Raw genomic sequence first — 22,042 nt, 5'->3', positions numbered from 1 at the left:
GCTGAAGCCAGGGCTAATAAAATATCTCACATGGAAGGTGACGATGCTAAGTCCACAGTGGTGAGTGGTTCAAACCAATGTGACTTTAGGAAACTCAAAACAACATTGAGATCCCAAGGTGCCACTGGGGCACAAAATGAGGATGTATATGCAGTACCCCTTTTACAAACATCTGAACGTCAGGCACTAAAGCCAGTTCTTTCTGGAAGAAATTCGACAGGGCCGAAATTTGAACCTTAATGGACCCTAATTTTAGGCCCATAGACAGTCCTGTTTTCAGGAAATGTAGGAAACGACCCAGTTGGAATTCCTCTGTAGGGGCCTTCTTGGCCTCACACCACGCAACATATCTTCACCAAATGCGGTGAAAATGTTTTGCGGTTACATCCTTCCTGTCTTTGACCAGGGTAGGGATGACTTCATCTGGAATGCCCTTTCAGGATCCGGCGTTCAACCGCCATGCCGTCAAACGCGGCCGCGGTAAGTCTTGGAACAGACAAGGCCCCTGCTGGAGCAGGTCCTTTCTTAAAGGTAGAGGCCACGGGTCTTCCGTGAACATCTCTTGAAGTTTCGGGTACCAAGTCCTTCTTGGCCAATCCGGAACCACGAGTATCGTTCTTACTCATCTCCCTCTTATGATTCTCAGTACTTTTGGTATGAGAGGCATAGGAGGGAACACATACTCTGACTGGTACACCCACAGTGTTACCAGAGCGTCCACCGCTATTGCCTGAGGGTCCCTTGACCTGGCGCAATATCTGTCTAGTTTTTTGTTCAGGCGGGACGCCATCATGTCCACCTTTGGTTTTTCCCAACGGTTTACAATCATGTGGAAGACTTCCCGATGAAGTCCCCACTCTCCCGGGTAGAGGTCATGCCTGCTGAGGAAGTCTGCTTCCCAGTTTTCCACTCCCGGAATGAACACTGCTGAGAGTGTTATCACATGATTTTTCGCCCAGCGAAGAATCCTTGTAGTTTCTGCCATTTCCCTCCTGCTTCTTGTGCCGCCCTGTTTACGTGGGCGACTGCCGTGATGTTGTCCCACTGGATCAATACCGGCTGACCTTGAAGCAGAGGTCTTGCTAAGCTTAGAGCATTGTAAATTGCCCTTAGCTCCAGTATATTTATGTGGAGAGAAGTCTCCAGACTTGATCACACTCTCTGGAAATTTTTTTCTTGTGTGACTGCTCCCCAGCCACTCAGGCTGGCATCCGTGGTCACCAGGACCCAGTCCTGAATGCCGAATCTGCGGCCCTTTCATAGATGAGCACTCTGCAGCCACCGCAGAAGAAACACCCTTGTCCTTGGAGACAGGGTTATCCGCTGATGCATCTGAAGATGCGATCCGGACCATTTTTCCAGCAGATCCCACGGAAAGGTTCTTGCGTGAAATCTACCGAATGGGATCGCTTTGTAAGAAACCACCATTTTTCACAGGATCCTTGTGCAATGATGCACTGATACTTTTCCTGGTTTTAGGAGGTTCCTGACTAGCTCGGATAACTCCCTGGCTTTCTTCTCCGGGAGAAAACATCCTTTTCTGGACTGTGTCCAGAATCATCCCTAGGAACAGTAGACGTGTCGTCGGAAAAAACTGCGATTTTGGAATATTTAGAATCCACTCGTGCTGTCGTAGAACTACTTAAGATAGTGCTACTCCGACCTCCAACTGTTCTCTGGACCTTGCCTTTATCAGGAAAGCGTCCATATTTCTTTTAAGAAGAATCATCATTTCGGCCATTACCTTGGTAAAGACCCGGGGTGCCGTGGACAATCCAAACGGCAGCGTCTGAACTGATAGTGACAGTTCTGTACCACGAACCTGAGGTACCCTTGGTGAGAAGGCAAATTTGGACATGTAGGTAAGCGTCCCTGATATCCAGTGACACCATATCGTCCCCTTCTTCCTGGTTCGCTATCACTACTCTGAGTGACTCCATCTTGATTTGAACGCTTGTATGTAAGTGTTCAAATATTTCAGATCTCACCGAGCCGTCTGGCTTCAGTACCACAATATAGTGTGGAATAATACCCCTTCCCTTGTTGTAGAAGGGGTACTTTGATTATCACCTGCTGGGAATACAGCCTGTGAATTGTTCCCAATACTGCCTCCCTGTCGGAGGGAGACGTTGGTAAAGCAGACTTCAGGAACTTGTGAGGGGGAGACGTCTCGAATTTCCAATGTACACCTGGGATACTACGTGTAGGATCCAGGAGTCCACTTGTGAGTGAGCCCCCTGCGTGCTGAAACTCTTGAGATGACCCCCTACCGCACCTGAGTCCGCTTGTACTGCCCCAGCGTCATGCTGCGGACTTGGCAGAAGCTGTGGAGGGCTTCTGTTCCTGGGAATGGGCTGCCTGCTGCAGTCTTCTTCCCTTTCCTCTACCCCTGGGCAGATATGACTGGCCCTTTTGCCCGCCTGCCCTTATGGGGACGAAAGGACTGAGACTGAAAAGACTGTGTCCTTTTCTGCTGAGATGTGACTTGGGGTAACAAAAGGTGGATTTTTCAGCTGTTGCCATGGCCACCAGGTCCGATGGACCGCCCCTTTATACGGCAATACTTCCATGTGCCGTCTGGAATCTGCATCACCTGACCACTGTCGTGTCTTCGTCTGGCAGATATGGACATCACATTTACTCTTGATGCCAGAATGCAAATATCCCTCTGCGCATCTCGCATATATAGAAATGCATCTATAGTCAATAAAATCTTGTCCCTGTCAAGGGTATCAATATTTTCAGTCAGGAAATCCGACCAAGCCCCCTCAGCGCTGCACATCCAGGCTGAGGCGATTGCTGGTCGTAGTATAACACCAGTATGTGTGTATATACTTTTAGGATATTTTTCAGCTTCCTATCAGCTGGCTCCTTGAGGGCTGCCGTATCTGGAGACGGTAACGCCCCTTGTTTTTATAAGCGTGTGAGCGCCTTATCCACCCTAAGGTGCGTCTCCCAACTCGCCCTAACTTCTGGCGGGAAAGGGTATACCGCCAATAATTTTCTATCGGAGGAAACCCACGTATCATCACACACTTCATTTAATTTATCTGATTCAGGAAAAACTACAAGTAGTTTATTCACACCCTACATAATACCCTTATTTGTGGTACTTGTAGTATCAGAAATATGTAACACCTCCTTCATTGCCCTTAACATGAAACGTGTGGCCCTAAAGGAAAATAAGATTTTACTTACCGATAAATCTATTTCTCGGAGTCCGTAGTGGATGCTGGGGTTCCTGAAAGGACCATGGGGAATAGCGGCTCCGCAGGAGACAGGGCACAAAAAGTAAAGCTTTTCCGATCAGGTGGTGTGCACTGGCTCCTCCCCCTATGACCCTCCTCCAGACTCCAGTTAGGTACTGTGCCCGGACGAGCGTACACAATAAGGGAGGATTTTGAATCCCGGGTAAGACTCATACCAGCCACATCAATCACACCGTACAACTCGTGATCTAAACCCAGTTAACAGTATGATAACAGCGGAGCCTCTGAAAGATGGCTTCCTTCAACAATAACCCGAATTAGTTAACAATAACTATGTACAATTTATGCAGATAATCCGCACTTGGGATGGGCGCCCAGCATCCACTACGGACTCCGAGAAATAGATTTATCGGTAAGTAAAATCTTATTTTCTCTATCGTCCTAGTGGATGCTGGGGTTCCTGAAAGGACCATGGGGATTATACCAAAGCTCCCAAACGGGCGGGAGAGTGCGGATGACTCTGCAGCACCGAATGAGAGAACTCCAGGTCCTCCTTAGCCAGAGTATCAAATTTGTAAAATTTTACAAACGTGTTCTCCCCTGACCACGTAGCTGCTCGGCAAAGTTGTAATGCCGAGACCCCTCGGGCAGCCGCCCAAGATGAGCCCACCTTCCTTGTGGAGTGGGCCTTTACAGATTTAGGCTGTGGCAAGCCTGCCACAGAATGTGCAAGTTGGATTGTGCTACAGATCCAACGAGCAATCGTCTGCTTAGACGCAGGAGCACCCATCTTGTTGGGTGCATACAATATAAACGAGTCAGATTTTCTGACTCCAGCTGTCCTTGCAATATATATTTTTAATGCTCTGACAACGTCCAGTAACTTGGAGTCCTCCAAGTCACTTGTAGCCGCAGGCACTACAATAGGCTGGTTCAGATGAAATGCTGACACCACCTTAGGGAGAAAATGCGGACGAGTCCGCAGTTCTGCCCTGTCCGAATGGAAAATCAGATATGGGCTTTTGTAAGATAAAGCTGCCAATTCTGACACTCTCCTGGCAGAAGCCAGGGCTAGAAGCATGGTCACTTTCCATGTGAGATATTTCAAATCCACCTTTTTTAGTGGTTCAAACCAATGAGATTTTAGGAAGTCCAAAACCACATTTAGATCCCACGGTGCCACTGGAGGCACCACAGGAGGCTGTATATGCAGCACTCCCTTAACAAAGGTCTGGACTTCAGGGACTGAAGCCAATTCTTTTTGAAAGAAAATCGACAGGGCCGAAATTTGAACCTTAATAGATCCCAATTTGAGACCCATTGACAATCCTGATTGCAGGAAATGTAGGAATCGACCCAGTTGAAATTCCTCCGTCGGAGCACTCCGATCTTCGCACCACGCAACATATTTTCGCCAAATTCGGTGATAATGTTGCACGGTTACTTCCTTCCTTGCTTTAATCAAAGTAGGAATGACTTCTTCCGGCATGCCTCTTTCCTTTAGGATCCGGCGTTCAACCGCCATGCCGTCAAACGCAGCCGCGGTAAGTCTTGAAACAGACAGGGACCCTGCTGAAGCAAGTCCCTCCTTAGAGGTAGAGGCCACGGATCTTCCGTGATCATCTCTTGAAGTTCCGGGTACCAAGTCCTCCTTGGCCAATCCGGAACCACTAGTATCGTTCTTACGCCTCTTTGCCGTATAATTCTCAATACTTTTGGTATGAGAGGCAGAGGAGGAAACACATACACCGACTGGTACACCCAAGGCGTTACCAGCGCGTCCACAGCTATTGCCTGCGGATCTCTTGACCTGGCGCAATACCTGTCCAGTTTTTTGTTGAGGCGAGACGCCATCATGTCCACCATTGGTCTTTCCCAACGGGTTACCAGCATGTGGAAGACTTCTGGATGAAGTCCCCACTCTCCCGGGTGAAGATCGTGTCTGCTGAGGAAGTCTGCTTCCCAGTTGTCCACTCCCGGGATGAACACTGCTGACAGTGCTATCACATGATTCTCTGCCCAGCGAAGAATCCTTGCAGCTTCTGCCATTGCCCTCCTGCTTCTTGTGCCGCCCTGTCTGTTCACATGGGCGACTGCCGTGATGTTGTCCGACTGGATCAATACCGGTTTTCCCTGAAGCAGAGGTTCTGCCTGGTTTAGAGCATTGTATATTGCTCTTAGTTCCAGAATGTTTATGTGAAGAGACGTTTCCAGGCTCGTCCATACTCCCTGGAAGTTTCTTCCTTGTGTGACTGCTCCCCAGCCTCTCAGGCTGGCGTCCGTGGTCACCAGGATCCAATCCTGTATGCCGAATCTGCGGCCCTCCAATAGATGAGCACTCTGCAACCACCACAGAAGAGACACCCTTGTCCTTGGAGACAGGGTTATCCGTAGGTGCATCTGAAGATGCGACCCTGACCATTTGTCCAACAGATCCCTTTGGAAAATTCTTGCGTGGAATCTGCCGAATGGAATCGCTTCGTAAGAAGCCACCATTTTTCCCAGGACTCTTGTGCATTGATGTACAGACACCTTTCCTGGTTTTAGGAGGTTCCTGACAAGCTCGGATAACTCCTTGGCTTTTTCCTCCGGGAGAAAAACCTTTTTCTGAACCGTGTCCAGAATCATCCCTAGGAACAGCAGACGAGTTGTCGGCATTAACTGGGATTTTGGAATATTCAGAATCCACCCGTGCTGTTTTAGCACTTCTTGAGACAGTGCTAATCCCATCTCTAGCTGTTCTCTGGACCTCGCCCTTATTAGGAGATCGTCCAAGTATGGGATAATTAATACGCCTTTTCTTCGAAGAAGAATCATCATCTCGGCCATTACCTTTGTAAAGATCCGAGGTGCCGTGGACAATCCGAACGGCAGCGTCTGAAACTGATAGTGACAGTTTTGTACAACGAACCTGAGGTACCCCTGGTGTGAGGGGTAAATTGGAACGTGGAGATACGCATCCTTGATGTCCAAGGATACCATAAAGTCCCCCTCTTCCAGGTTCGCTATCACTGCTCTGAGTGACTCCATTTTGAACTTGAACTTCTTTATGTACAGGTTCAAGGACTTCAGATTTAGAATAGGCCTTACCGAGCCATCCGGCTTCGGTACCACAAAAAGAGTGGAATAATACCCCTTCCCTTGTTGCAGAAGAGGTACCTTGACTATCACCTGCTGAGAGTACAGCTTGTGAATGGCTTCCAACACCGTCTCCCTTTCGGAGGGGGACGTTGGTAAAGCAGACCTCAGGAAACGGCGAGGTGGATCTGTCTCTAATTCCAACCTGTATCCCTGAGATATTATCTGCAGGATCCAGGGATCTACTTGCGAGTGAGCCCACTGCGCGCTGTAATTTTTGAGACGACCGCCCACCGTCCCCGAGTCCGCTTGAGAAGCCCCAGCGTCATGCTGAGGCTTTTGTAGAAGCCGGGGAGGGCTTCTGATCCTGGGAAGGAGCTGCGTGTTGCTGTCCCTTCCCTCGACCTTTGCCTCGTGGCAAATATGAATAGCCCTTTGCTCTCTTATTTTTAAAGGAACGAAAGGGCTGCGGTTGAAAAGTCGGTGCCTTTTTCTGTTGGGGAGTGACTTGAGGTAGAAAGGTGGATTTCCCGGCTGTAGCCGTGGCCACCAAATCTGATAGACCGACTCCAAATAACTCCTCCCCCTTATACGGCAAAACTTCCATATGCCGTTTTGAATCCGCATCGCCTGTCCACTGTCGCGTCCATAAAGCTCTTCTGGCCGAAATGGACATAGCACTTACCCGTGATGCCAGTGTGCATATATCCCTCTGTGCATCACGCATATAAAGAAATGCATCCTTTATTTGTTCTAACGACAGTAAAATATTGTCCCTGTCCAGGGTATCAATATTTTCAATTAGGGATTCTGACCAAACTACCCCCGCACTGCCCATCCAGGCAGTTGCTACAGCTGGTCGTAGTATAACACCTGCATGTGTGTATATACTTTTTTGGATATTTTCCATCCTCCTATCTGATGGATCTTTAAGTGCGGCCGTCTCAGGAGAGGGTAACGCCACTTGTTTAGATAAGCGTGTTAGCGCCTTGTCCACCCTAGGAGGTGTTTCCCAGCGCTCCCTAACCTCTGGCGGGAAAGGGTATAATGCCAATAATTTCTTTGAAATTATCAGCTTTTTATCAGGGGCAACCCACGCTTCATTACACACGTCATTTAGTTCTTCTGATTCAGGAAAAACTATAGGTAGTTTTTTCATACCCCACATAATACCCTGTTTAGTGGTACCTGTAGTATCAGCTAAATGTAACGCCTCCTTCATTGCCAAAATCATATAACGTGTGGCCCTACTGGAAAATACGGTTGATTCGTCACCGTCACCACTGGAGTCATCGCCTGTGTCTGGGTCTGTGTCGACCGACTGAGGCAAAGGGCGTTTCACAGCCCCTGACGGTGTTTGAGTCGCCTGGACAGGCACTAATTGATTGTCCGGCCGTCTCATGTCGTCAAACGACTGCTTTAGCGTGTTGACACTATCCCGTAGTTCCATAAATAAAGGCATCCATTCTGGTGTCGACCCCCTAGGAGGTGACATCCCCATATTTGGCAATTGCTCCGCCTCCACACCAATATCGTCCTCATACATGTCGACACACACGTACCGACACACAGCAGACACACAGGGAATGCTCCTAATGAAGACAGGACCCACTAGCCCTTTGGGGAGACAGAGGGAGAGTTTGCCAGCACACACCAAAAGCGCTATATATATATCAGGGATAGCCTTATAATAAGTGCTCCCCTATAGCTGCTTTGTTATATAAAAATATCGCCATAAATTTGCCCCCCCTCTCTGTTTTACCCTGTTTCTGTAGTGCAGTGCAGGGGAGAGACCTGGGAGCCGTCCTGACCAGCGGAGCTGTGAGAGGAAATGGCGCCGTGTGCTGAGGAGATAGGCCCCGCCCCTTTTCCGGCGGGCTCGTCTCCCGCTATTTTGAGAAATTAGGCAGGGGTTAAATATCTCCATATAGCCTCTAGGGCTATATGTGAGGTATTTTTAGCCTTTATAGGTACTCATTTGCCTCCCAGGGCGCCCCCCTCCCAGCGCCCTGCACCCTCAGTGACTGCCGTGTGAAGTGTGCTGAGAGGAAAATGGCGCACAGCTGCAGTGCTGTGCGCTACCTTTAGAAGACTGCAGGAGTCTTCAGCCGCCGATTCTGGACCTCTTCTGTCTTCAGCATCTGCAAGGGGGCCGGCGGCGCGGCTCCGGTGACCATCCAGGCTGTACCTGTGATCGTCCCTCTGGAGCTTGATGTCCAGTAGCCAAGAAGCCAATCCATCCTGCACGCAGGTGAGTTGACTCCTTCTCCCCTCAGTCCCTCGCTGCAGTGATCCTGTTGCCAGCAGGAATCACTGTAACATAAAAAACCTAGCTAAACTTTCTCTAAGCAGCTCTTTAGGAGAGCCACCTAGATTGCACCCTTCTCGGCCGGGCACAAAAATCTAACTGGAGTCTGGAGGAGGGTCATAGGGGGAGGAGCCAGTGCACACCACCTGATCGGAAAAGCTTTACTTTTTGTGCCCTGTCTCCTGCGGAGCCGCTATTCCCCATGGTCCTTTCAGGAACCCCAGCATCCACTAGGACGATAGAGAAAATACGTTTGTTTATTCACCGTCGACACTGGAGTCAGTGTCCGTGTCTGTGTCTGTGTCAACCGACTGAGGTAAATGGGCGTTTTTACAAGCCCCTGACGGTGTCTGAGACGCCTGGACAGGTACTAATTTGTTTGCCGGCCGTCTCATGTCGTCAACCGACCTTGCAGCGTGTTGACATTATCACGTAATTCCTAAATAAGCCATCCATTCCAGTGTCGACTCCCTAGAGAGTGACATCACCAATACAGGCAATTTGCTCCGCCTCCTCACCAACATCGTCCTCCTACATGTCGACACACGTACCGACACACAGCACACACACAGGGAATGCTCTGATAGAGGACAGGACCCCACTAGCCCTTTGGGGAGACAGAGGGAGAGTTTGCCAGCACACACCAAAAACGCTATAATTATACAGGGACAACCCCTTATACAAGTGTTTTCCCTTATAGCATTTTTATATATGTAATCATATCGCCAAATAAGTGCCCCCCCTCTCTGTTTTAACCCTGTTTCTGTAGTGCAGTGCAGGGGAGAGCCTGGGAGCCTTCCTCACAGCAGAGCTGAGCAGGAAAATGGCGCCGTGTGCTGAGGAGAATAGGCCCCGCCCCCTTTTCGGCGGGCTCTTCTCCCGGAGTTTGTGAGATCTGGCAGGGGTTAAATACATCCATATAGCCTCAAGGGCTATATGTGATGTATTTTAGCCATAAAAAGGTATTATACATTGCTGCCCAGGGCGCCCCCCCCAGCGCCCTGCACCCTCAGTGACAGTTGGTGACTGTTGGTGAAGTGTGCTGACAACAATGGCGCACAGCTGCAGTGCTGTGCGCTACCTTATGAAGACTGAAAGTCTTCTGCCGCCTGTTTCTGGACCTCTTCAACTTCGGCATCTGCAAGGGGGGTCGGCGGCACGGCTCCGGGACGAACCCCAGGGTGAGACCTGTGTTCCGACTCCCTCTGGAGCTAATGGTGTCCAGTAGCCTAAGAAGCAAATCCATCCTGCACGCAGGTGAGTTTACTTCTCTCCCCTAAGTCCCTCGTAGCAGTGAGCCTGTTGCCAGCAGGTCTCACTGAAAGAAAAAAACCTAACTTAAACTTTTATTCTAAGCAGCTCAGGAGAGCCACCTAGATTGCACCCTTCTCGGCCGGGCACAAAAATCTAACTGAGGCTTGGAGGAGGGTCATAGGGGGAGGAGCCAGTGCACACCACCTGATCCTAAAGCTTTTATTATTGTGCCCTGTCTCCTGCGGAGCCGCTATATCCCCATGGTCCTTACGGAGTCCCCAGCATCCACTAGGACGTCAGAGAAAACCCGATTTTGATAACAATAACTATGTACAAGTATTGCAGACAATCCGCACTTGGGATGGGCGCCCAGCATCCACTACGGACTACGAGAAATAGATTATCGGTGAGTAAAATCTTATTTTCTCTAACGTCCTAAGTGGATGCTGGGGACTCCGTCAGGACCATGGGGATTATACCAAAGCTCCCAAACGGGCGGGAGAGTGCGGATGACTCTGCAGCACCGAATGAGAGAACTCCAGGTCCTCCTCAGCCAGGGTATCAAATTTGTAGAATTTAGCAAACGTGTTTGCCCCTGACCAAGTAGCTGCTCGGCAAAGTTGTAAAGCCGAGACCCCTCGGGCAGCCGCCCAAGATGAGCCCACTTTCCTTGTGGAATGGGCTTTTACAGATTTTGGCTGTGGCAGGCCTGCCACAGAATGTGCAAGCTGAATTATACTACAAATCCAACGCGCAATAGTCTGCTTAGAAGCAGGAGCACCCAGCTTGTTGGGTGCATACAGGATAAACAGAGAGTCAGATTTCCTGACTCCAGCCGTCCTGGAAACATATATTTTCAGGGCCCTGACTACGTCCAGCAACTTGGAGTCCTCCAAGTCCCTAGTAGCCGCAGGCACCACAATAGGTTGGTTTAGGTGAAACGCTGAAACCACCTTAGGAAGAAATTGAGGACGAGTCCTCAATTCCGCCCTATCCGAATGAAATATCAGGTAAGGGCTTTTATAGGATAAAGCCGCCAATTCAGATACTCGCCTGGCAGAAGCCAGGGCCAACAACATTACCACTTTCCATGTGAGATATTTTAATTCCACCGTGGCAAGTGGCTCAAACCAATGTGATTTTAGGAATCCCAAAACTACATTGAGATCCCAAGGTGCCACTGGGGGCACAAAGGGAGGCTGTATATGCAGTACACCTTTTACAAAAGTCTGAACTTCAGGAAGTGAAGCCAATTCTCTCTGAAAGAAAATCGACAAGGCCGAAATTTGAACCTTAATGGACCCTAACTTTAGGCCCATGGACAGTCCTGTTTGCAGGAAATGTAGGAAACGACCTAGTTGAAATTCCTCTGTCGGGGCCTTCTTGGTCTCGCACCACGCAACATATTTTCGCCAAATACGGTGATAATGCTGTGCGGTTACATCCTTCCTAGCTTTAATCAGGGTAGGAATAACTTCATCTGGAATGCCTTTTTCCTTCAGAATCCGGCGTTCAACCGCCATGCCGTCAAACGCAGCCGCGGTAAGTCTTGGAACAGACAGGGTCCCTGCTGAAGCAGGTCCCTTCTTAGCGGCAGAGGCCACGGGTCCTCTGTGAGCATCTCTTGAAGTTCCGGGTACCAAGTCCTTCTTGGCCAATCCGGAGCCACTAGTATAGTTCTTACTCCTCTCCGTCTTATAATTCTCAGTACCTTGGGTAAGAGAGGCAGAGGAGGGAACACATACACCGACTGGAACACCCAAAGTGTTACCAGAGCGTCCACAGCTATTGCCTGCGGGTCTCTTGACCTGGCGCAATACCTGTCTAGTTTTTTGTTGAGGCGTGACGCCATCATGTCCACCTTTGGTTTTTCCCAACGGTTCACAATCATGAGGAAGACTTCCGGATGAAGTCCCCACTCTCCCGGGTGTAGGTCGTGTCTGCTGAGGAAGTCTGCTTCCCAGTTGTCCACTCCCGGAATGAACACTGCTGACAGTGCTATCACATGATTTTCCGCCCATTGCAGAATCCTTGCAGCTTCTGTCATTGCCCTCCTGCTTCTTGTGCCGCCCTGCCTGTTTATGTGGGCGATTGCTGTGATGTTGTCCGACTGGATCAACACCGGCTGACCCTGAAGCAGAGGCTTTGCTAGGCTTAGAGCATTGTAAATTGCCCTTAATTCCAGTATATTTATGTGAAGTGAAGTCTCCAGGCTTGACCACACTCCCTGGAAGTTTCTTCCTTGTGTGACTGCTCCCCAGCCTCTCAGGCTGGCATCCGTGGTCACCAGGATCCAGTCCTGAATGCCGAATCTGCGGCCCTCTAGGAGATGAGCACTTTGCAGCCACCACAGAAGAGATACCCTTGTCCTTGGAGACAGGGTTATTTTCTGATGCATCTGAAGATGCGATCCGGACCATTTGTCCAGCAGATCCCACTGAAAAATTCTTGCGTGGAATCTGCCGAATGGAATCGCTTCGTAAGAAGCCACCATTTTTCCCAGGACCCTTGTGCATTGATGCACTGACACCTTTCCTGGTTTTAGGAGGTTCCTGACTAGCTCGGATAACTCCCTGGCTTTCTCCTCCGGGAGAAACACCTTTTTCTGGACTGTGTCCAGAATCATCCCTAGGAACAGCAGACGTGTCGTCGGAATCAGCTGCGATTTTGGAATATTTAAAATCCACCCGTGCTGTTGTAGTACTTCTTGAGATAGTGCTACTCCGACTTCTAACTGTTCTCTGGACCTTGCCCTTATTAGGAGATCGTCCAAGTAAGGGATAATTAATATGCCTTTTCTTCGAAGAAGAATCATCATTTCGGCCATTACCTTGGTAAAGACCCGGGGTGCCGTGGACAATCCAAACGGCAGCGTCTGAAACTGATAATGACAGTTCTGTATTACGAACCTGAGATACCCTTGGTGAGAAGGGCAAATCAGGACATGGAGATAGGCATCCTTGATGTCCAGAGACACCATATAGTCCCCTTCTTCCAGGTTCGCTATCACTGCTCTGAGTGATTCCATCTTGAATTTGAACCTTTTGATATAAGTGTTCAAAGATTTTAGATTTAAAATCGGTCTCACCGAACCGTCTGGTTTCGGTACCACAAACAGTGTGGAGTAATATCCCTTCCCTTGTTGTAGGAGGGGTACTTTTATTATCACCTGTTGGGAGTACAGCTTGTGAATGGCTCCCAATACCGCCTCCCTGTCGGAGGGAGCTATTGGTAAAGCAGACTTCAGGAACCGGCGAGGGGGAGACGTCTCGAATTCCAATTTGTACCCCTGAGATACTACTTGCAGGATCCAGGGGTTCACTTGCGAGTGAGCCCACTGCGCGCTGAAATTTCTGAGACGACCTCCCACCGTACCTGAGTCTGCTTGTAAGGACCCAGCGTCATGCTGAGGACTTGGCAGAAGCGGAAGAGGGCTTCTGTTCTTGGGAAGAAGCTGTCTGCTGCAGTCTTTTTCCCCTTCCTCTACCCCGGGGCAGATATGACTGTCCTTTTGTCCGCTTGCCTTTATGGGAACGAAAGGACTGATGCTGAAAAGACGGTGTCTTTTTCTGTTGAGAGGTGACTTGAGGTAAAAATGTGGATTTCCCAGCCGTTGCCGTGGTTACCAGGTCTGATAGACCGACCCCAAATAACTCCTCCCCTTTATACGGCAATACCTCCATGTGTCGTTTTGAATCCGCATCACCTGACCACTGTCGCGTCCATAACCCTCTTCTGGCAGAAATGGACAGCGCACTTACTCTTGATGCCAGAGTGCAAATATCTCTCTGTGCATCTCGCATATATAAAAATGCATCTTTTAATTGCTCAATAGTCAATAAAATACTGTCCCTATCCAGGGTATCAATATTCTCAGTCAGGGAGTCCGACCACGCCACCCCAGCACTGCACATCCAGGCTGAGGCGATTGCTGGTCGCAGTATAACACCAGTATGTGTGTATATACTTTTAAGGATATTTTCCAGCCTCCTATCTGCTGGCTCCTTAAGGGCGGCCGTTTCTGGAGACGGTAACGCCACTTGTTTTGATAAGCGTGTGAGCGCCTTATCTACCCTAGGGGGTGTTTCCCAACGAGCCCTAACCTCTGGTGGGAAGGGATTTCATTCAATTCATCTGATTCAGGAAAAACTACGGGTAGTTTTTTCACACCCCACATAATACCCCTTTTCGTGGTACTTGCAGTATCAGATGTGCAAAACCTCCTTCATTGCCGTGATCATGTAACGTGTGGCCCTACTGGAAAATACGTTTGTTTCTTCACCGTCGACATTGGAGTCAGTGTCTGTGTCCGTGTCGACCCACTGAGGTAACGGGCGTTTTATAGCCCCTGACGGTGTTTGAGACGCCTGGACAGGCACTAACTGAGCTGCCGGCTGTCTCATGTCGTCAACAGTTTTCTGTAACGTACTGTCACGTAATTCCTTAATTACGGCCATCCATTCAGGTGTCGACTCCCTAGGGGGTGACATCACCATTATAGGCAATTGCTCCGCCTCCACATCATTTTCCTCCTCATACATGTCGACACACACGTACCGACACCCAGCACACACACAGGGAATGCTCTGATAGAGGACAGGACCCCACTTAGCCCTTTGGGGAGACAGAGGGAGAGTTTGCCAGCACACACCAGAGCGCTATATATGTATAGGGACAACCTTACAATAAGTGTCTATCCCTTATAACTGCTTATATCTGTTATTTTGCCAAATAAGTGCCCCCCTCTCTTTTTTACCCTGTTTCTGTAGTGCAGGATGCAGGGGAGATTCTGGGAGCCTTCCTACCAGCGGAGCTGTGTGGGAAAAATGGCGCTGTGTGCTGAGGAGATAGGCCCCGCCCCCTTCACGGCGGGCTCTTCTCCCGCTTTTTTCTGGAAAACTGGCAGGGGTTAAATACATCCATATAGCCCAGGAGCTATATGTGATGTATTTTTTGCCAAATAAGGTAAATTCATTGCTTCCCAGGGCGCCCCCCCCCCAGCGCCCTGCACCCTCAGTGACCAAAGTGTGAAGTGTGCTGAGAGCAATGGCGCACAGCTGCAGTGCTGTGCGCTACCTTATGAAGACAGGAAAGTCTTCTGCCGCCGATTTATGGACCTCTTCTTGCTTCAGCATCTGTAAGGGGGCCGGCGGCGCGGCTCCGGGACCCATCCATGGCTGGGCCTGTGATCGTCCCTCTGGAGCTAATGTCCACTAGCCAAGAAGCCCAATCCACTCTGCACGCAGGTGAGTTCGCTTCTTCTCCCCTTAGTCCCACGCTGCAGTGAGCCTGTTGCCAGCAGGACTCACTGAAAATAAAAAAACCTAAGTATACTTTTACTTCTAAGCAGCTCAGGAGAGCCACCTAGATTGCACCCTTCTCGGCCGGGCACAAAGATCTAACTGAGGCTTGGAGGAGGGTCATAGGGGGAGGAGCCAGTGCACACCACCTAGGTCCAAAAGCTTTTACTTTTTGTGCCCCGTCTCCTGCGGAGCCGCTATTCCCCATGGTCCTGACGGAGTCCCCAGCATCCACTTAGGACGTTAGAGAAAATAAGAATTTACTTACCGATAATTCTATTTCTCGTAGTCCGTAGTGGATGCTGGGGACTCCGTAAGGACCATGGGGAATAGCGGCTCCGCAGGAGACTGGGCACAAAAGTAAAGCTTTAGAACTACCTGGTGTGCACTGGCTCCTCCCCCTATGACCCTCCTCCAAGCCTCAGTTAGGATACTGTGCCCGGACGAGCATACACAATAAGGAAGGATTTTGAATCCCGGGTAAGACTCATACCAGCCACACCATATAACTTGTGATCTAAACCCAGTTAACAGCATGATAACAGAGGAGCCTCTAGAAAAGATGGCTCACTACAGCAATAACCCGATTTTTTGGTAACAATAACTATGTACCAGTATTGCAGACAATCCGCACTTGGGATGGGCGCCCAGCATCCACTACGGACTACGAGAAATAGAATTATCGGTAAGTAAATTCTTATTTTCTCTAACGTCCTAAGTGGATGCTGGGGACTCCGTAAGGACCATGGGGATTATACCAAAGCTCCCAAACGGGCGGGAGAGTGCGGATGACTCTGCAGCACCAAATGAGAGAACTCCAGGTCCTCCTCAGCCAGGGTATCAAATTTGTAGAATTTTGCAAACGTATTTGCCCCTGACCAAGTAGCTGCTCGGCAAAGTTGTAAAGCCGAGACCCCTCGGGCAGCCGCCCAAGATGAGCCCACCTTCCTTGTGGAATGGGCTTTTACAGATTTTGGCTGTGGCAGGCCTGCCACAGAATGTGCAAGCTGAATTGTACTACAAATCCAACGAGCAATAGTCTGCTTAGAAGCAGGAGCACCCAGCTTGTTGGGTGCATACAGAATAAACAACGAGTCAGATTTTCTGACTCCAGCCGTCCTGGAAACCTATATTTCCAGGGCTCTGACAACGTCTAGCAACTTGGAGTCCTCCGAGTTCCTAGTAGCCGCAGGCACCACAATAGGTTTATTCAGGTGAAACGCTGAAAACCACCTTAGGGAGAAACTGAGGACAAGTCCTCAATTCCGCCCTGTCCGAATGGAAAATCAGATGAGGGCTTTTACAGGATAAAGCCGCCAATTCTGACACGCACCTGGCCCAGGCCAGGGCCAACAGCATGACCACTTTCCATGTGAGATATTTTAACTCCACATATTTAAGTGGTTCAAACCAATGTGACTTTTGGAACCCAACAACTACATTTAGATCCCAAGGTGCCACTGGAGGCACAAAAGGAGGCTGTATATACAGTACCCCTTTCACAAACGTCTGAACTTCAGGGACTGAAGCTAGTTCTTTTTGGAAGAAAATTGAACCTTAATGGACCCCCATTTCAGGCCCATAGACACTCCTGTTTGCAGGAAATGTAGGAATCGACCTAGTTGAAAATTCCTCCGTCGGGGCCTTACTGGCCTCGCACCACGCAACATATTTTCGCCAAATGCGGTGATAATGTTTTGCGGTTATATCTTTCCTGGCTTTGATCAGGATAGGAATGACTTCATCCGGAATGCCTTTCTCCTTCAGGATCCGGCGTTCAACCGCCATGCCGTCAAACGCAGACGCGGTAAGTCTTGGAACAGACAGGGTCCTTGCTGGAGCAGGTCCCTTCTTAGAGGTAGAGGCCACGGATCCTCCGTGAGCATCTCTTGAAGTTCCGGTTACCAAGTCCTTCTTGGCCAATCCGGAGCCCGAATATAGTGCTTACTCCTTTCCATCTTATAATTCTCAGTACCTTGGGTATGAGAGGCAGAGGAGGGAACACATACACTGACTGGTACACCCACTGTGTTACCAGAGCGTCTACAGCTATTGCCGGAGGGTCCCTTGACCCGGCGCAATACTTGTCGAGTTTTATAAACATGTGGAAGACTTCTGGGTGAAGTCCCCACTTGCTGACAGTGCTATCACATGATTTTCCGCCCAGCGAAGAATCCTTGCAGCTTCTGCCATTGCCCTCCTGCTTCTTGTGTCACCCTGTCTGTTTACGTGGGTGACTGCCGTGATGTTGTCCGAATGGATCAACTCCGGGTGACCTTGAAACAGAGGTCTTGCTGAGCTTAGAGCATTGTAAATGGCCCTTAGCTTCAGGATATTTATGTGAAGTGATGTCTCCAGGCTTGACCATAAGCTCTGGAAATTCCTTCCCTGTGTGACTGCTCCCCAGCCTCGCAGGCTGGCATCCGTGGTCACCAGGACCCAGTCCTGAATGTCGAATCTGCGGCCCTCTAGAAGATGAGCACTCTGCAACCACCACAGGAGAGACACCCTTGTGCTTGGTGACAGGGTTATCCGCTGATGCATCTGAAGATGCGACCCGGACCATTTGTCCAGCAGGTCCCACTGGAAAGTTCTTGCGTGGAATCTGCCGAATGGGATTGCTTCGTAGGAAGCCACCATTTTTCGCAGAACCCTTTCATTGATGTACTGAGACTTGGCTCGGTTATAGGAGGTTCCCGACTAGCTCGGATAACTCCCTGACTTTCTCCTCCGGGAGAAACACCTTTTTCTGGACTGTGTCCAGGATCATCCCTAGGAACAGACGACGAGTCGTCGGAATCAGCTGCGGTTTTGGAATATTGAGAATCCAATCGTGCTGCCGCAACACTACCTGAGATAGTGCTACACCGACCTCCAACTGTTCCCTGGATCTTACCCTTATCAGGAGATCGTCCAAGTAAGGGATAACTAAAATTCCCTTCCTTCGAAGGAGTATCATCATTTCGGCCATTACCTTGGTAAAGACCCGGGGTGCCGTGGACCATCCATACGGCAGCGTCTGAACTGATAGTGACAGTTCTGTACCATAAACCTGAGGTACCCTTGGTGAGAAGGGTAAATTGGGACATGAAGGTAAGCATCCTTGATGTCCCGAGACATCATGTAGTCCCCTTCTTCCAGGTTCGCAATCACTGCTCTGAGTGACTCAATCTTGAATTTGAACATCCGTATGTAAGTGTTCAAGATTTTAGATTTAGAATCGGTCTCACCGAGCCGTCCGGCTTCGGTACCACAACAGTGTGGAATAATACCCCGTTCCCTGTTGCAGGAGGGGTACCTTGATTATCACCGGCTGGGAATACAGCTTGTGAATGGCTTCCAAAACTGCCTCTCTGTCAGAAGGAGACATCGGTAAAGCCGACTTTAGGAAACGGCGAGGGGGAGACGTCTCGAATTCCAATTTGTACCCCTGAGATATCACCTGAAGGATCCAGGGGTCTACTTGCGAGTGAGCCCACTGCGCGCTGAAATTCATTGAGACGGGCCCCCACCGTGCCTGATTCTGCTTGTAAAGCCCCAGCGTCATACTGAGGGCTTGGCAGAGGCGGGAGAGGGTTTCTGTTCCTGGGAACTGGCTGATTTCTGCAGCCTTTTTCCTCTCTCACGGGGCAGAAATGAGGAACCTTTTGCCCCCTTGCCCACGAAAAGACTGCGCCTGATAATACGGCGTCTTCTTATGTTGAGAGGCGACCTGGGGTACAAACGTGGATTTCCCAGCTGTTGCCGTGGCCACCAGGTCTGAAAGACCGACCCCAAATAACTCCTCCCCTTAATAAGGTAATACTTCCAAATGCCGTTTGGAATCCGCATCACCTGACCACTGTCGTGTCCATAACCCTCTACTGGCAGAAATGGACAACGCACTTATACTTGATGCCAGTCGGCAAATATTCCGCTGTGCATCACGCATATATAGAAATGCATCTTTTAAATGCTCTATAGGCAATAATATACTGTCCCTATCTAGGGTATCAATATTTTCAGTCAGGGAATCCGACCACGCCAACCCAGCACTGCACATCCAGGCTGAGGCGATTGCTGGTCGCAGAATAACACCAGTATGTGTGTAAATACATTTTAGGATACCCTCCTGCTTTCTATCAGCAGGATCCTTAAGGGCGGCCATCTCAGGAGAGGGTAGAGCCCTTGTTCTTACAAGCTTGTGAGCGCTTTATCCACCCTAGGGGGTGTTTCCCAACGCACCCTAACCTCTGGCAGGAAAGGATATAATGCCAATAACATTTTAGAAATTATCAGTTGTTATCGGGGGAAACCCACGCATTATCACACACCTCATTTAATTTCTCAGATTCAGGAAAACTACAGGTAGTTTTTCCTCACCGAACATAATACCCCTTTTTGGTGGTACTCGTATTATCAGAAATGTGTAAAAACATTTTTCATTGCCTCAATCATGTAACGTGTGGCCCTACTGGAAGTCACATTTGTCTCTTCACCGTCGACACTGGAGTCAGTATCCGTGTCGGCGTCTATATCTGCCATCTGAGGTAACGGGCGCTTTAGAGACCCTGACGGCCTATGAGACGTCTGGACAGGCACAAGCTGAGTAGCCGGCTGTCTCATGTCAACCACTGTCTTTTATACAGAGCTGACACTGTCACGTAATTCCTTCCAACAGTTCATCCACTCAGGTGTCGACCCCCTAGGGGGTGACATCACTATTACAGGCAATCTGCTCCGTCTCCACATCATTTTTCTCCTCATACATGTCGACACAAACGTACCGACACACAGCACACACACAGGGAATGCTCTGATAGAGGACAGGACCCCACTAGCCCTTTGGGGAGACAGAGGGAGAGTTTGCCAGCACACACCAGAGCGCTATATATATACAGGGATAACCTTATATAAGTGTTTTTCCCCTTATAGCTGCTGTATTTTTTAATATTGCGCGTAATTAGTGCCCCCCCTCTCTTTTTTAACCCTTTCTGTAGTGTAGTGACTGCAGGGGAGAGCCAGGGAACTTCCCTCCAACGGAGCTGTGAGGGAAAATGGCGCCAGTGTGCTGAGGAGATAGGCTCCGCCCCCTTCTCGGCGGCCTTATCTCCCGTTTTTTTGTGTATTTTGGCAGGGGTTAAATTCATCCATATAGCCCAGGAGCTATATGTGATGTATTTTTCGCCATCTAAGGTGTTTTTATTGCGTCTCAGGGCGCCCCCCCCCCAGCGCCCTGCACCCTCAGTGACCGGAGTGTGAAGTGTGCTGAGAGCAATGGCGCACAGCTGCGGTGCTGTGCGCTACCTTATTGAAGACAGGACGTCTTCTGCCGCCGATTTTTCCGGACCTCTTCTGTCTTCTGGCTCTGTAAGGGGGCCGGCGGCGCGGCTCTGGGACCCATCCATGGCTGGGCCTGTGATCGTCCCTCTGGAGCTAATGTCCAGTAGCCTAAGTAGCCCAATCCACTCTGCACGCAGGTGAGTTCGCTTCTTCTCCCCTTAGTCCCTCGATGCAGTGAGCCTGTTGCCAGCAGGTCTCACTGAAAATAAAAAACCTAAAACTAAACTTTTCACTAAGCAGCTCAGGAGAGCCACCTAGTGTGCACCCTTCTCGTTCGGGCACAAAAATCTAACTGAGGCTTGGAGGAGGGTCATAGGGGGAGGAGCCAGTGCACACCAGGTAGTTCTAAAGCTTTACTTTTGTGCCCAGTCTCCTGCGGAGCCGCTATTCCCCATGGTCCTTACGGAATCCCCAGCATCCACTTAGGACGTTAGAGAAAACAGGATAACATTGTTTTATCAGTGTGGCAGAAAGAGGGATCACTGCCTGTCTGACATCAAAGCCGGAGACACACGTACTGCATCAGTGTAATAAGGGCCAGATGGGCACATAAGTCTCACCCCCAATGGGGCACCATGGTGCAGCTGGCCAGTAGCAGCTGGAGCCTAGGGAGGTCAGCCCTGAGGGTAGCACCAGCTGGGGTCTAGTCTCTCAAATACACTCCCTAACCCAACTCCTGCAGCCTCAATGCCTGTGTGCCACCAACCCCCAATGCCTGCGCTCCATACCCACCATGCCTGCACCCACCCAATGACAGCACCCCCTAAATGCCAGCTCCCCTCTCCCCAATGCACCCACCTAATGGCAGCACCCCCACCCCTACCTGCACCCTCCACCAATGCCTGCACCCACACAATGCCAGCAGCCCCCTGCAAGCCCCCTCTCCCGACCACCTGATGACCTCTCCCCAATACCAACACCCCCGTCACTATGGCTGAGGGGTAATAGTGACACCGTGGTACACAAAGGCAGAGAGCCGAGCTGGGGGTGCTGGGAAGAGCAGCCGGGACGACCACACACACACAGCTTGGGGGTCACCCATCTTGCACCAACTGCTGCCCTCAGGGTTTGTGGTCGACAATGGCAGCGGCCCAGGCCATGGTACGTACCTCGGTAGTGGGTGCAGGGCTCCCCGGAGAGCCGGGCCGCCTGTTCCAGCCTCACACCAGGGCAGAAGCGGCTGCTGTTGCTGTCTGAGTCTGACACAGGGCCCGTGTGGCGTCACCGATCCCGCCCCGCCGCTCGACCACGTGGCAGCACAGCGCGGCCGCGGGGCACGCCGGGAGATGTAGTCCCGAGACACAGCGTTACTATGGCAGCAGCACAGGGGGAGTGCTCTGTAGCGCAGCACAGTGTGAGTGTTATACAGTGTAGCACAGGGGGAGTGTTATACAGAGCAGCACAGTGTGAGTGTTGTACAGTGGGTGTGTTATACAGTACAGCACAGGAGGAGTGTTATATAGTGCAGTACAGGGGGAGTGTGATATAGTGCAGCACAGGAGGGTTGTTACCAATCCAGTGTATTGGTGATTCATTTATTTGGCTTTTATGTACCTAGGAACTTTACAAAA

General features: G+C 50.1%; 1 protein-coding gene across 2 annotated transcripts in view; it reads right to left on the bottom strand.

Annotated features, from left to right (window-relative positions):
- The window catches only part of FYTTD1 (forty-two-three domain containing 1), a 112,933-nt gene extending 91,200 nt beyond the window's left edge, over positions 1-21,733 (bottom strand). For both annotated transcript variants that reach the window (XM_063959105.1, XM_063959113.1), the window contains exon 1: positions 21,581-21,733. The gene's annotated coding sequence lies outside the window, so the exon portion shown is untranslated. The remainder of the gene's footprint in view (positions 1-21,580) is intronic.
- Between the last annotated feature and the right edge of the window lie 309 nt (positions 21,734-22,042).

Source organism: Pseudophryne corroboree, chromosome 1 (genome assembly GCF_028390025.1).
Source record: "Pseudophryne corroboree isolate aPseCor3 chromosome 1, aPseCor3.hap2, whole genome shotgun sequence".
NCBI lineage: Eukaryota > Metazoa > Chordata > Amphibia > Anura > Myobatrachidae > Pseudophryne > Pseudophryne corroboree.
This window is presented reverse-complemented; position numbering and strand designations above follow the sequence as displayed.